Raw genomic sequence first — 16,548 nt, 5'->3', positions numbered from 1 at the left:
AAGGTACTTCATTGCTTAGTTTGGCTTTTATGGAGGCGCTTTCAACAATTTACGTCATGGCATTAGCAGTTTTATTTGATAATACCTTTTTGTAATCCTAGAAACTTGAAAAGTTACATTCTTTTACTGCTTTGTCCCTACCTCTTCTCAATCTTTAAATTATATCACCTCCACACTTCACTCCTACTGGACAGACATACTTGGAATGCACTAACAACTCCACACTTCATGCATCGTTTTGATATATCGTTTAATGCCTTTTGTTAAATTATAGTAAACAAACAAATTTGGCAAATTTGAATGTCAAGATCGGAAAATTCAGAATCACTGAGTTTTCGGGTTACTTTTATTCTATCTCTATTCCTATTTATTTTTTTCTAACAGGTCGGGTGAGCGTTTACCTTGTAGAATCACTGAGTTTTCGACTTTTCAGTAATATATTGGCAGATAAATTAGTAATTGTTGTTGTTGTATCATGTTTAGTATGCTTAGCCATAGAAGGTCATCTTTGAGTAACTTTGAATCCAAATAAATAACAAAATAAGGCTCTAAACATCTAAGATTTAAATTCAAAATTAGGTAAGCCCATGAATCGTATTCCAATGCTTGCGGAACATGATTTATATAAATATATTTATTGATGATATGTATGATATAGTGTACAAAGAAAAAAAGAGCAAGCGAAATATGTGTACGATATTAATATTTATTATATTTGAATTACACTACAGAAATATATTGTTGAAAGTGCCTCCATAAAAGCCAGATTAAGCTATCAAGTAGGTAAAATACACAATAAAGCAATAAGCAATAAATTGCTGAAAGTGCCTCCACAGTAAAATATGAGGTACTTGATTGGTTAGTCTGGCTTTTATCAGATCTATGACATGGTTCGGACAAAAGCGGATCTTAGGATAAATTGAGAATTCTTCTCTTTGTTTTTAACAGGTGCTGCTGCTCGATAAGGAAATAGGATCAATGATTCTGAACGACTATATCGACTGAACCTAGTAAGTTAGCAACTACCACCTGAGATGTTATAAGTACTTGGGCTTGCACTTGGAAACCCCTTATTTGCAAATAGAAATGTTGGCTTAACTGCACACCTTATATCTTGTATCACTCCTTTAGTGTGTAAATGGAACATGGTAGAACATTCATAGTACCCTCTAACAAAATTGCAAATTAAGAAGGAATTATTTTGATTCAACCATTTCTTTTTCTACAATCCTGCCTAATTTAATCATATATTTCGGTCAATAAATTAATTAATTGACCACGTGAAATGTCATACATCGTAAATTTTTTCGTTTAGTCTTTAAATTCGTAAATCTATTCATATTGCATAAAGAATCGGAATGAAAACAAAGTTTCACGTTTGGTTTTGAATTATTGATGTTAAAAATGATGAATCGACGTCAACTATACCCCTATCCTACCAAGCTAACGTTGCGGTTTAGAGTCCCTTTACCTTCGCGATATCAATCATAATATATATACATCATTGTATCCTAAGATTTCAAAATCACCCAATAGCTATTGAAGGTCAACCAATATAAGCCATAAATCTAAATTTGAAACCAACCTTTAGGTACCAGGTCGATCCATCACTAGGGGCTTAAAGAATATTCAAGGTCAGTTGCACTTGGAATCAAAAGGGAATTTGGATGGCCAAGCGTTATTGGTGGTACTACTTGATAGGGAACTAGGATCAATGATTCAGCAGTAGTATTTATATCATTCATAGGTGCAACTAACTCCTCATAAAGAAACCGTATGATTCTCCGTTGTAAAAGCGCACCTAAATCTTATCAATTTTAAGTTTCGCTCATGTCTTAAATGAATTCTACAACATATTCGAAGAAATTCTAGCCGTCTGTCAACACTTGTAAACCTCCAATTTGCCAATAGAAATGTTGGTTTACTTCCACACCGACTATCTCTCCAAAACCATTGTTATTTCATTCTGGCCTATTCAACAATTAACCAAAATAAAAATTGTATCAATCAATGATCAAATCTCGATATGGCATGATTCCTCTTTAATGAATCATTTCATTTGAAATGATGTGAGATAATGATTAAGACAATTAAAAATCATGTAGGTTACGTTAGGTTAGGCATAAAATACAAGGTACTTCATTGCTTAGTTTGGCTTTTATGGAGGCGCTTTCAACAATTTACGTCATGGCATTAGCAGTTTTATTTGATAATACCTTTTTGTAATCCTAGAAACTTGAAAAGTTACATTCTTTTACTGCTTTGTCCCTACCTCTTCTCAATCTTTAAATTATATCACCTCCACACTTCACTCCTACTGGACAGACATACTTGGAATGCACTAACAACTCCACACTTCATGCATCGTTTTGATATATCGTTTAATGCCTTTTGTTAAATTATAGTAAACAAACAAATTTGGCAAATTTGAATGTCAAGATCAGAAAATTCAGAATCACTGAGTTTTCAGGTTACTTTTATTCTATCTCTATTCCTATTTATTTTTTTCTAACAGGTCGGGTGAGCGTTTACCTTGTAGAATCACTGAGTTTTCGACTTTTCAGTAATATATTGGCAGATAAATTAGTAATTGTTGTTGTTGTATCATGTTTAGTATGCTTAGCCATAGAAGGTCATCTTTGAGTAACTTTGAATCCAAATAAATAACAAAATAAGGCTCTAAACATCTAAGATTTAAATTCAAAATTAGGTAAGCCCATGAATCGTATTCCAATGCTTGCGGAACATGATTTATATAAATATATTTATTGATGATATGTACGATATAGTGTACAAAGAAAAAAAGAGCAAGCGAAATATGTGTACGATATTAATATTTATTATATTTGAATTACACTACAGAAATATATTGTTGAAAGTGCCTCCATAAAAGCCAGATTAAGCTATCAAGTAGGTAAAATACACAATAAAGCAATAAGCAATAAATTGCTGAAAGCGCCTCCACAGTAAAATACGAGGTACTTGATTGGTTAGTCTGGCTTTTATCAGATCTATGACATGGATCGGACAAAAGCGGATCTTAGGATAAATTGAGAATTCTTCTCTTTGTTTTTAACAGGTGCTGCTGCTCGATAGGGAAATAGGATCAATGATTCTGAACGACTATATCGACTGAACCTAGTAAGTTAGCAACTACCACCTGAGATGTTATAAGTACTTGGGCTTGCACTTGGAAACCCCTTATTTGCAAATAGAAATGTTGGCTTAACTGCACACCTTATATCTTGTATCACTCCTTTAGTGTGTAAATGGAACATGGTAGAACATTCATAGTACCCTCTAACAAAATTGCAAATTAAGAAGGAATTATTTTGATTCAACCATTTCTTTTTCTACAATCCTGCCTAATTTAATCATATATTTCGGTCAATAAATTAATTAATTGACCACATGAAATGTCATACATCGTAAATGTTTTCGTTTAGTCTTTAAATTCGTAAATCTATCCATATTGCATAAAGAATCGGAATGAAAACAAAGTTTCACGTTTGGTTTTGAATTATTGATGTTAAAAATGATGAATCGACGTCAACTATACCCCTATCCTACCAAGCTAACGTTGCGGTTTAGAGTCCCTTTACCTTCGCGATATCAATCATAATATATATACATCATTGTATCCTAAGATTTCAAAATCACCCAAGAGCTATTGAAGGTCAACCAATATAAGCCATAAATCTAAATTTGAAACCAACCTTTAGGTACCAGGTCGATCCATCACTAGGGGCTTAAAGAATATTCAAGGTCAGTTGCACTTGGAATCAAAAGGGAATTTGGATGGCCAAGCGTTATTGGTGGTGCTACTTGATAGGGAACTAGGATCAATGATTCAGCAGTAGTATTTATATCATTCATAGGTGCAACTAACTCCTCATAAAGAAACCGTATGATTCTCCGTTGTAAAAGCGCACCTAAATCTTATCAATTTTAAGTTTCGCTCATGCTTAAATGAATTCTACAACATATTCGAAGAAATTCTAGCCGTCTGTCAACACTTGTAAACCTCCTATTTGCCAATAGAAATGTTGGTTTACTTCCACACCGACTATCTCTCCAAAACCATTGTTATTTCATTCTAGCCTATTCAACAATTAACCAAAATAAAAATTGTATCAATCAATGATCAAATCTCGATATGGCATGATTCCTCTTTAATGAATCATTTCATTTGAAATGATGTGAGATAATGATTAAGACAATTAAAAATCATGTAGGTTACGTTAGGTTAGGCATAAAATACAAGGTACTTCATTGCTTAGTTTGGCTTTTATGGAGGCGCTTTCAACAATTTACGTCATGGCATTAGCAGTTTTATTTGATAATACCTTTTTGTAATCCTAGAAACTTGAAAAGTTACATTCTTTTACTGCTTTGTCCCTACCTCTTCTCAATCTTTAAATTATATCACCTCCACACTTCACTCCTACTGGACAGACATACTTGGAATGCACTAACAACTCCACACTTCATGCATCGTTTTGATATATCGTTTAATGCCTTTTGTTAAATTATAGTAAACAAACAAATTTGGCAAATTTGAATGTCAAGATCAGAAAATTCAGAATCACTGAGTTTTCGGGTTACTTTTATTCTATCTCTATTCCTATTTATTTTTTTCTAACAGGTCGGGTGAGCGTTTACCTTGTAGAATCACTGAGTTTTCGACTTTTCAGTAATATATTGGCAGATAAATTAGTAATTGTTGTTGTTGTATCATGTTTAGTATGCTTAGCCATAGAAGGTCATCTTTGAGTAACTTTGAATCCAAATAAATAACAAAATAAGGCTCTAAACATCTAAGATTTAAATTCAAAATTAGGTAAGCCCATGAATCGTATTCCAATGCTTGCGGAACATGATTTATATAAATATATTTATTGATGATATGTATGATATAGTGTACAAAGAAAAAAAGAGCAAGCGAAATATGTGTACGATATTAATATTTATTATATTTGAATTACACTACAGAAATATATTGTTGAAAGTGCCTCCATAAAAGCCAGATTAAGCTATCAAGTAGGTAAAATACACAATAAAGCAATAAGCAATAAATTGCTGAAAGTGCCTCCACAGTAAAATACGAGGTACTTGATTGGTTAGTCTGGCTTTTATCAGATCTATGACATGGATCGGACAAAAGCGGATCTTAGGATAAATTGAGAATTCTTCTCTTTGTTTTTAACAGGTGCTGCTGCTCGATAGGGAAATAGGATCAATGATTCTGAACGACTATATCGACTGAACCTAGTAAGTTAGCAACTACCACCTGAGATGTTATAAGTACTTGGGCTTGCACTTGGAAACCCCTTATTTGCAAATAGAAATGTTGGCTTAACTGCACACCTTATATCTTGTATCACTCCTTTAGTGTGTAAATGGAACATGGTAGAACATTCATAGTACCCTCTAACAAAATTGCAAATTAAGAAGGAATTATTTTGATTCAACCATTTCTTTTTCTACAATCCTGCCTAATTTAATCATATATTTCGGTCAATAAATTAATTAATTGACCACGTGAAATGTCATACATCGTAAATTTTTTCGTTTAGTCTTTAAATTCGTAAATCTATCCATATTGCATAAAGAATCGGAATGAAAACAAAGTTTCACGTTTGGTTTTGAATTATTGATGTTAAAAATGATGAATCGACGTCAACTATACCCCTATCCTACCAAGCTAACGTTGCGGTTTAGAGTCCCTTTACCTTCGCGATATCAATCATAATATATATACATCATTGTATCCTAAGATTTCAAAATCACCCAATAGCTATTGAAGGTCAACCAATATAAGCCATAAATCTAAATTTGAAACCAACCTTTAGGTACCAGGTCGATCCATCACTAGGGGCTTAAAGAATATTCAAGGTCAGTTGCACTTGGAATCAAAAGGGAATTTGGATGGCCAAGCGTTATTGGTGGTGCTACTTGATAGGAAACTAGGATCAATGATTCAGCAGTAGTATTTATATCATTCATAGGTGCAACTAACTCCTCATAAAGAAACCGTATGATTCTCCGTTGTAAAAGCGCACCTAAATCTTATCAATTTTAAGTTTCGCTCATGTCTTAAATGAATTCTACAACATATTCGAAGAAATTCTAGCCGTCTGTCAACACTTGTAAACCTCCTATTTGCCAATAGAAATGTTGGTTTACTTCCACACCGACTATCTCTCCAAAACCATTGTTATTTCATTCTAGCCTATTCAACAATTAACCAAAATAAAAATTGTATCAATCAATGATCAAATCTCGATATGGCATGATTCCTCTTTAATGAATCATTTCATTTGAAATGATGTGAGATAATGATTAAGACAATTAAAAATCATGTAGGTTAGGTTAGGTTAGGCATAAAATACAAGGTACTTCATTGCTTAGTTTGGCTTTTATGGAGGCGCTTTCAACAATTTACGTCATGGCATTAGCAGTTTTATTTGATAATACCTTTTTGTAATCCTAGAAACTTGAAAAGTTACATTCTTTTACTGCTTTGGCCCTACCTCTTCTCAATCTTTAAATTATATCAACTCCACACTTCACTCCTACTGGACAGACATACTTGGAATGCACTAACAACTCCACACTTCATGCATCGTTTTGATATATCGTTTAATGCCTTTTGTTAAATTATAGTAAACAAACAAATTTGGCAAATTTGAATGTCAAGATCAGAAAATTCAGAATCACTGAGTTTTCGGTTTACTTTTATTCTATCTCTATTCCTATTTATTTTTTTCTAACAGGTCGGGTGAGCGTTTACCTTGTAGAATCACTGAGTTTTCGACTTTTCAGTAATATATTGGCAGATAAATTAGTAATTGTTGTTGTTGTATCATGTTTAGTATGCTTAGCCATAGAAGGTCATCTTTGAGTAACTTTGAATCCAAATAAATAACAAAATAAGGCTCTAAACATCTAAGATTTAAATTCAAAATTAGGTAAGCCCATGAATCGTATTCCAATGCTTGCGGAACATGATTTATATAAATATATTTATTGATGATATGTATGATATAGTGTACAAAGAAAAAAAGAGCAAGCGAAATATGTGTACGATATTAATATTTATTATATTTGAATTACACTACAGAAATATATTGTTGAAAGTGCCTCCATAAAAGCCAGATTAAGCTATCAAGTAGGTAAAATACACAATAAAGCAATAAGCAATAAATTGCTGAAAGTGCCTCCACAGTAAAATACGAGGTACTTGATTGGTTAGTCTGGCTTTTATCAGATCTATGACATGGATCGGACAAAAGCGGATCTTAGGATAAATTGAGAATTCTTCTCTTTGTTTTTAACAGGTGCTGCTGCTCGATAGGGAAATAGGATCAATGATTCTGAACGACTATATCGACTGAACCTAGTAAGTTAGCAACTACCACCTGAGATGTTATAAGTACTTGGGCTTGCACTTGGAAACCCCTTATTTGCAAATAGAAATGTTGGCTTAACTGCACACCTTATATCTTGTATCACTCCTTTAGTGTGTAAATGGAACATGGTAGAACATTCATAGTACCCTCTAACAAAATTGCAAATTAAGAAGGAATTATTTTGATTCAACCATTTCTTTTTCTACAATCCTGCCTAATTTAATCATATATTTCGGTCAATAAATTAATTAATTGACCACGTGAAATGTCATACATCGTAAATTTTTTCGTTTAGTCTTTAAATTCGTAAATCTATCCATATTGCATAAAGAATCGGAATGAAAACAAAGTTTCACGTTTGGTTTTGAATTATTGATGTTAAAAATGATGAATCGACGTCAACTATACCCCTATCCTACCAAGCTAACGTTGCGGTTTAGAGTCCCTTTACCTTCGCGATATCAATCATAATATATATACATCATTGTATCCTAAGATTTCAAAATCACCCAATAGCTATTGAAGGTCAACCAATATAAGCCATAAATCTAAATTTGAAACCAACCTTTAGGTACCAGGTCGATCCATCACTAGGGGCTTAAAGAATATTCAAGGTCAGTTGCACTTGGAATCAAAAGGGAATTTGGATGGCCAAGCGTTATTGGTGGTGCTACTTGATAGGAAACTAGGATCAATGATTCAGCAGTAGTATTTATATCATTCATAGGTGCAACTAACTCCTCATAAAGAAACCGTATGATTCTCCGTTGTAAAAGCGCACCTAAATCTTATCAATTTTAAGTTTCGCTCATGTCTTAAATGAATTCTACAACATATTCGAAGAAATTCTAGCCGTCTGTCAACACTTGTAAACCTCCTATTTGCCAATAGAAATGTTGGTTTACTTCCACACCGACTATCTCTCCAAAACCATTGTTATTTCATTCTAGCCTATTCAACAATTAACCAAAATAAAAATTGTATCAATCAATAATCAAATCTCGATATGGCATGATTCCTCTTTAATGAATCATTTCATTTGAACTGATGTGAGATAATGATTAAGACAATTAAAAATCATGTAGGTTAGGTTAGGTTAGGCATAAAATACAACGTACTTCATTGCTTAGTTTGGCTTTTATGGAGGCGCTTTCAACAATTTACGTCATGGCATTAGCAGTTTTATTTGATAATACCTTTTTGTAATCCTAGAAACTTGAAAAGTTACATTCTTTTACTGCTTTGGCCCTACCTCTTCTCAATCTTTAAATTATATCAACTCCACACTTCACTCCTACTGGACAGACATACTTGGAATGCACTAACAACTCCACACTTCATGCATCGTTTTGATATATCGTTTAATGCCTTTTGTTAAATTATAGTAAACAAACAAATTTGGCAAATTTGAATGTCAAGATCAGAAAATTCAGAATCACTGAGTTTTCGGGTTACTTTTATTCTATCTCTATTCCTATTTATTTTTTTCTAACAGGTCAGGTGAGCGTTTACCTTGTAGAATCACTGAGTTTTCGACTTTTCAGTAATATATTGGCAGATAAATTAGTAATTGTTGTTGTTGTATCATGTTTAGTATGCTTAGCCATAGAAGGTCATCTTTGAGTAACTTTGAATACAAATAAATAACAAAATAAGGCTCTAAACATCTAAGATTTAAATTCAAAATTAGGTAAGCCCATGAATCGTATTCCAATGCTTGCGGAACATGATTTATATAAATATATTTATTGATGATATGTATGATATAGTGTACAAAGATAAAAAGAGCAAGCGAAATATGTGTACGATATTAATATTTATTATTTTTGAATTACACTACAGAAATATTGTTGAAAGTGCCTCCATAAAAGCCAGATTAAGCTATCAAGTAGGTAAAATACACAATAAAGCAATAAGCAATAAATTGCTGAAAGTGCCTCCACAGTAAAATACGAGGTACATGATTGGTTAGTCTGGCTTTTATCAGATCTATGACATGGATCGGACAAAAGCGGATCTTAGGATAAATTGAGAATTCTTCTCTTTGTTTTTAACAGGTGCTGCTGCTCGATAGGGAAATAGGATCAATGATTCTGAACGACTATATCGACTGAACCTAGTAAGTTAGCAACTACCACCTGAGATGTTATAAGTACTTGGGCTTGCACTTGGAAACCCCTTATTTGCAAATAGAAATGTTGGCTTAACTGCACACCTTATATCTTGTATCACTCCTTTAGTGTGTAAATGGAACATGGTAGAACATTCATAGTACCCTCTAACAAAATTGCAAATTAAGAAGGAATTATTTTGATTCAACCATTTCTTTTTCTACAATCCTGCCTAATTTAATCATATATTTCGGTCAATAAATTAATTAATTGACCACGTGAAATGTCATACATCGTAAATTTTTTCGTTTAGTCTTTAAATTCGTAAATCTATCCATATTGCATAAAGAATCGGAATGAAAACAAAGTTTCACGTTTGGTTTTGAATTATTGATGTTAAAAATGATGAATCGACGTCAACTATACCCCTATCCTACCAAGCTAACGTTGCGGTTTAGAGTCCCTTTACCTTCGCGATATCAATCATAATATATATACATCATTGTATCCTAAGATTTCAAAATCACCCAATAGCTATTGAAGGTCAACCAATATAAGCCATAAATCTAAATTTGAAACCAACCTTTAGGTACCAGGTCGATCCATCACTAGGGGCTTAAAGAATATTCAAGGTCAGTTGCACTTGGAATCAAAAGGGAATTTGGATGGCCAAGCGTTATTGGTGGTGCTACTTGATAGGAAACTAGGATCAATGATTCAGCAGTAGTATTTATATCATTCATAGGTGCAACTAACTCCTCATAAAGAAACCGTATGATTCTCCGTTGTAAAAGCGCACCTAAATCTTATCAATTTTAAGTTTCGCTCATGTCTTAAATGAATTCTACAACATATTCGAAGAAATTCTAGCCGTCTGTCAACACTTGTAAACCTCCTATTTGCCAATAGAAATGTTGGTTTACTTCCACACCGACTATCTCTCCAAAACCATTGTTATTTCATTCTAGCCTATTCAACAATTAACCAAAATAAAAATTGTATCAATCAATGATCAAATCTCGATATGGCATGATTCCTCTTTAATGAATCATTTCATTTGAAATGATGTGAGATAATGATTAAGACAATTAAAAATCATGTAGGTTAGGTTAGGTTTGGCATAAAATACAAGGTACTTCATTGCTTAGTTTGGCTTTTATGGAGGCGCTTTCAACAATTTACGTCATGGCATTAGCAGTTTTATTTGATAATACCTTTTTGTAATCCTAGAAACTTGAAAAGTTACATTCTTTTACTGCTTTGGCCCTACCTCTTCTCAATCTTTAAATTATATCAACTCCACACTTCACTCCTACTGGACAGACATACTTGGAATGCACTAACAACTCCACACTTCATGCATCGTTTTGATATATCGTTTAATGCCTTTTGTTAAATTATAGTAAACAAACAAATTTGGCAAATTTGAATGTCAAGATCAGAAAATTCAGAATCACTGAGTTTTCGGTTTACTTTTATTCTATCTCTATTCCTATTTATTTTTTTCTAACAGGTCGGGTGAGCGTTTACCTTGTAGAATCACTGAGTTTTCGACTTTTCAGTAATATATTGGCAGATAAATTAGTAATTGTTGTTGTTGTGTCATGTTTAGTATGCTTAGCCATAGAAGGTCATCTTTGAGTAACTTTGAATCCAAATAAATAACAAAGTAAGGCTCTAAACATCTAAGATTTAAATTCAAAATTAGGTAAGCCCATGAATCGTATTCCAATGCTTGCGGAACATGATTTATATAAATATATTTATTGATGATATGTATGATATAGTGTACAAAGAAAAAAAGAGCAAGCGAAATATGTGTACGATATTAATATTTATTATATTTGAATTACACTACAGAAATATATTGTTGAAAGTGCCTCCATAAAAGCCAGATTAAGCTATCAAGTAGGTAAAATACACAATAAAGCAATAAGCAATAAATTGCTGAAAGTGCCTCCACAGTAAAATACGAGGTACTTGATTGGTTAGTCTGGCTTTTATCAGATCTATGACATGGATCGGATAAAAGCGGATCTTAGGATAAATTGAGAATTCTTCTCTTTGTTTTTAACAGGTGCTGCTGCTCGATAGGGAAATAGGATCAATGATTCTGAACGACTATATCGACTGAACCTAGTAAGTTAGCAACTACCACCTGAGATGTTATAAGTACTTGGGCTTGCACTTGGAAACCCCTTATTTGCAAATAGAAATGTTGGCTTAACTGCACACCTTATATCTTGTATCACTCCTTTAGTGTGTAAATGGAACATGGTAGAACATTCATAGTACCCTCTAACAAAATTGCAAATTAAGAAGGAATTATTTTGATTCAACCATTTCTTTTTCTACAATCCTGCCTAATTTAATCATATATTTCGGTCAATAAATTAATTAATTGACCACGTGAAATGTCATACATCGTAAATTTTTTCGTTTAGTCTTTAAATTCGTAAATCTATCCATATTGCATAAAGAATCGGAATGAAAACAAAGTTTCACGTTTGGTTTTGAATTATTGATGTTAAAAATGATGAATCGACGTCAACTATACCCCTATCCTACCAAGCTAACGTTGCGGTTTAGAGTCCCTTTACCTTCGCGATATCAATCATAATATATATACATCATTGTATCCTAAGATTTCAAAATCACCCAAGAGCTATTGAAGGTCAACCAATATAAGCCATAAATCTAAATTTGAAACCAACCTTTAGGTACCAGGTCGATCCATCACTAGGGGCTTAAAGAATATTCAAGGTCAGTTGCACTTGGAATCAAAAGGGAATTTGGATGGCCAAGCGTTATTGGTGGTGCTACTTGATAGGAAACTAGGATCAATGATTCAGCAGTAGTATTTATATTATTCATAGGTGCAACTAACTCCTCATAAAGAAACCGTATGATTCTCCGTTGTAAAAGCGCACCTAAATCTTATCAATTTTAAGTTTCGCTCATGTCTTAAATGAATTCTACAACATATTCGAAGAAATTCTAGCCGTCTGTCAACACTTGTAAACCTCCTATTTGCCAATAGAAATGTTGGTTTACTTCCACACCGACTATCTCTCCAAAACCATTGTTATTTCATTCTAGCCTATTCAACAATTAACCAAAATAAAAATTGTATCAATCAATGATCAAATCTCGATATGGCATGATTCCTCTTTAATGAATCATTTCATTTGAAATGATGTGAGATAATGATTAAGACAATTAAAAATCATGTAGGTTAGGTTAGGTTAGGCATAAAATACAAGGTACTTCATTGCTTAGTTTGGCTTTTATGGAGGCGCTTTCAACAATTTACGTCATGGCATTAGCAGTTTTATTTGATAATACCTTTTTGTAATCCTAGAAACTTGAAAAGTTACATTCTTTTACTGCTTTGGCCCTACCTCTTCTCAATCTTTAAATTATATCAACTCCACACTTCACTCCTACTGGACAGACATACTTGGAATGCACTAACAACTCCACACTTCATGCATCGTTTTGATATATCGTTTAATGCCTTTTGTTAAATTATAGTAAACAAACAAATTTGGCAAATTTGAATGTCAAGATCAGAAAATTCAGAATCACTGAGTTTTCGGGTTACTTTTATTCTATCTCTATTCCTATTTATTTTTTTCTAACAGGTTGGGTGAGCGTTTACCTTGTAGAATCACTGAGTTTTCGACTTTTCAGTAATATATTGGCAGATAAATTAGTAATTGTTGTTGTTGTGTCATGTTTAGTATGCTTAGCCATAGAAGGTCATCTTTGAGTAACTTTGAATCCAAATAAATAACAAAGTAAGGCTCTAAACATCTAAGATTTAAATTCAAAATTAGGTAAGCCCATGAATCGTATTCCAATGCTTGCGGAACATGATTTATATAAATATATTTATTGATGATATGTATGATATAGTGTACAAAGAAAAAAAGAGCAAGCGAAATATGTGTACGATATTAATATTTATTATATTTGAATTACACTACAGAAATATATTGTTGAAAGTGCCTCCATAAAAGCCAGATTAAGCTATCAAGTAGGTAAAATACACAATAAAGCAATAAGCAATAAATTGCTGAAAGTGCCTCCACAGTAAAATACGAGGTACTTGATTGGTTAGTCTGGCTTTTATCAGATCTATGACATGGATCGGACAAAAGCGGATCTTAGGATAAATTGAGAATTCTTCTCTTTGTTTTTAACAGGTGCTGCTGCTCGATAGGGAAATAGGATCAATGATTCTGAACGACTATATCGACTGAACCTAGTAAGTTAGCAACTACCACCTGAGATGTTATAAGTACTTGGGCTTGCACTTGGAAACCCCTTATTTGCAAATAGAAATGTTGGCTTAACTGCACACCTTATATCTTGTATCACTCCTTTAGTGTGTAAATGGAACATGGTAGAACATTCATAGTACCCTCTAACAAAATTGCAAATTAAGAAGGAATTATTTTGATTCAACCATTTCTTTTTCTACAATCCTGCCTAATTTAATCATATATTTCGGTCAATAAATTAATTAATTGACCACGTGAAATGTCATACATCGTAAATTTTTTCGTTTAGTCTTTAAATTCGTAAATCTATCCATATTGCATAAAGAATCGGAATGAAAACAAAGTTTCACGTTTGGTTTTGAATTATTGATGTTAAAAATGATGAATCGACGTCAACTATACCCCTATCCTACCAAGCTAACGTTGCGGTTTAGAGTCCCTTTACCTTCGCGATATCAATCATAATATATATACATCATTGTATCCTAAGATTTCAAAATCACCCAAGAGCTATTGAAGGTCAACCAATATAAGCCATAAATCTAAATTTGAAACCAACCTTTAGGTACCAGGTCGATCCATCACTAGGGGCTTAAAGAATATTCAAGGTCAGTTGCACTTGGAATCAAAAGGGAATTTGGATGGCCAAGCGTTATTGGTGGTGCTACTTGATAGGAAACTAGGATCAATGATTCAGCAGTAGTATTTATATCATTCATAGGTGCAACTAACTCCTCATAAAGAAACCGTATGATTCTCCGTTGTAAAAGCGCACCTAAATCTTATCAATTTTAAGTTTCGCTCATGTCTTAAATGAATTCTACAACATATTCGAAGAAATTCTAGCCGTCTGTCAACACTTGTAAACCTCCTATTTGCCAATAGAAATGTTGGTTTACTTCCACACCGACTATCTCTCCAAAACCATTGTTATTTCATTTTAGCCTATTCAACAATTAACCAAAATAAAAATTGTATCAATCAATGATCAAATCTCGATATGGCATGATTCCTCTTTAATGAATCATTTCATTTGAAATGATGTGAGATAATGATTAAGACAATTAAAAATCATGTAGGTTAGGTTAGGTTTGGCATAAAATACAAGGTACTTCATTGCTTAGTTTGGCTTTTATGGAGGCGCTTTCAACAATTTACGTCATGGCATTAGCAGTTTTATTTGATAATACCTTTTTGTAATCCTAGAAACTTGAAAAGTTACATTCTTTTACTGCTTTGGCCCTACCTCTTCTCAATCTTTAAATTATATCAACTCCACACTTCACTCCTACTGGACAGACATACTTGGAATGCACTAACAACTCCACACTTCATGCATCGTTTTGATATATCGTTTAATGCCTTTTGTTAAATTATAGTAAACAAACAAATTTGGCAAATTTGAATGTCAAGATCAGAAAATTCAGAATCACTGAGTTTTCGGGTTACTTTTATTCTATCTCTATTCCTATTTATTTTTTTCTAACAGGTCGGGTGAGCGTTTACCTTGTAGAATCACTGAGTTTTCGACTTTTCAGTAATATATTGGCAGATAAATTAGTAATTGTTGTTGTTGTGTCATGTTTAGTATGCTTAGCCATAGAAGGTCATCTTTGAGTAACTTTGAATCCAAATAAATAACAAAGTAAGGCTCTAAACATCTAAGATTTAAATTCAAAATTAGGTAAGCCCATGAATCGTATTCCAATGCTTGCGGAACATGATTTATATAAATATATTTATTGATGATATGTATGATATAGTGTACAAAGAAAAAAAGAGCAAGCGAAATATGTGTACGATATTAATATTTATTATATTTGAATTACACTACAGAAATATATTGTTGAAAGTGCCTCCATAAAAGCCAGATTAAGCTATCAAGTAGGTAAAATACACAATAAAGCAATAAGCAATAAATTGCTGAAAGTGCCTCCACAGTAAAATACGAGGTACTTGATTGGTTAGTCTGGCTTTTATCAGATCTATGACATGGATCGGACAAAAGCGGATCTTAGGATAAATTGAGAATTCTTCTCTTTGTTTTTAACAGGTGCTGCTGCTCGATAGGGAAATAGGATCAATGATTCTGAACGACTATATCGACTGAACCTAGTAAGTTAGCAACTACCACCTGAGATGTTATAAGTACTTGGGCTTGCACTTGGAAACCCCTTATTTGCAAATAGAAATGTTGGCTTAACTGCACACCTTATATCTTGTATCACTCCTTTAGTGTGTAAATGGAACATGGTAGAACATTCATAGTACCCTCTAACAAAATTGCAAATTAAGAAGGAATTATTTTGATTCAACCATTTCTTTTTCTACAATCCTGCCTAATTTAATCATATATTTCGGTCAATAAATTAATTAATTGACCACGTGAAATGTCATACATCGTAAATTTTTTCGTTTAGTCTTTAAATTCGTAAATCTATCCATATTGCATAAAGAATCGGAATGAAAACAAAGTTTCACGTTTGGTTTTGAATTATTGATGTTAAAAATGATGAATCGACGTCAACTATACCCCTATCCTACCAAGCTAACGTTGCGGTTTAGAGTCCCTTTACCTTCGCGATATCAATCATAATATATATACATCATTGTATCCTAAGATTTCAAAATCACCCAAGAGCTATTGAAGGTCAACCAATATAAGCCATAAATCTAAATTTGAAACCAACCTTTAGGTACCAGGTCGATCCATCACTAGGGGCTTAAAGAATATTCAAG

The sequence above is a fragment of the Nuphar pumila genome, chromosome 15, assembly GCF_984573655.1.
Source record: "Nuphar pumila chromosome 15, dmNupPumi1.hap1.1, whole genome shotgun sequence".
In the NCBI taxonomy this organism is placed as follows: domain Eukaryota; kingdom Viridiplantae; phylum Streptophyta; class Magnoliopsida; order Nymphaeales; family Nymphaeaceae; genus Nuphar; species Nuphar pumila.
Note: the sequence above shows the minus strand (reverse complement) of the source record.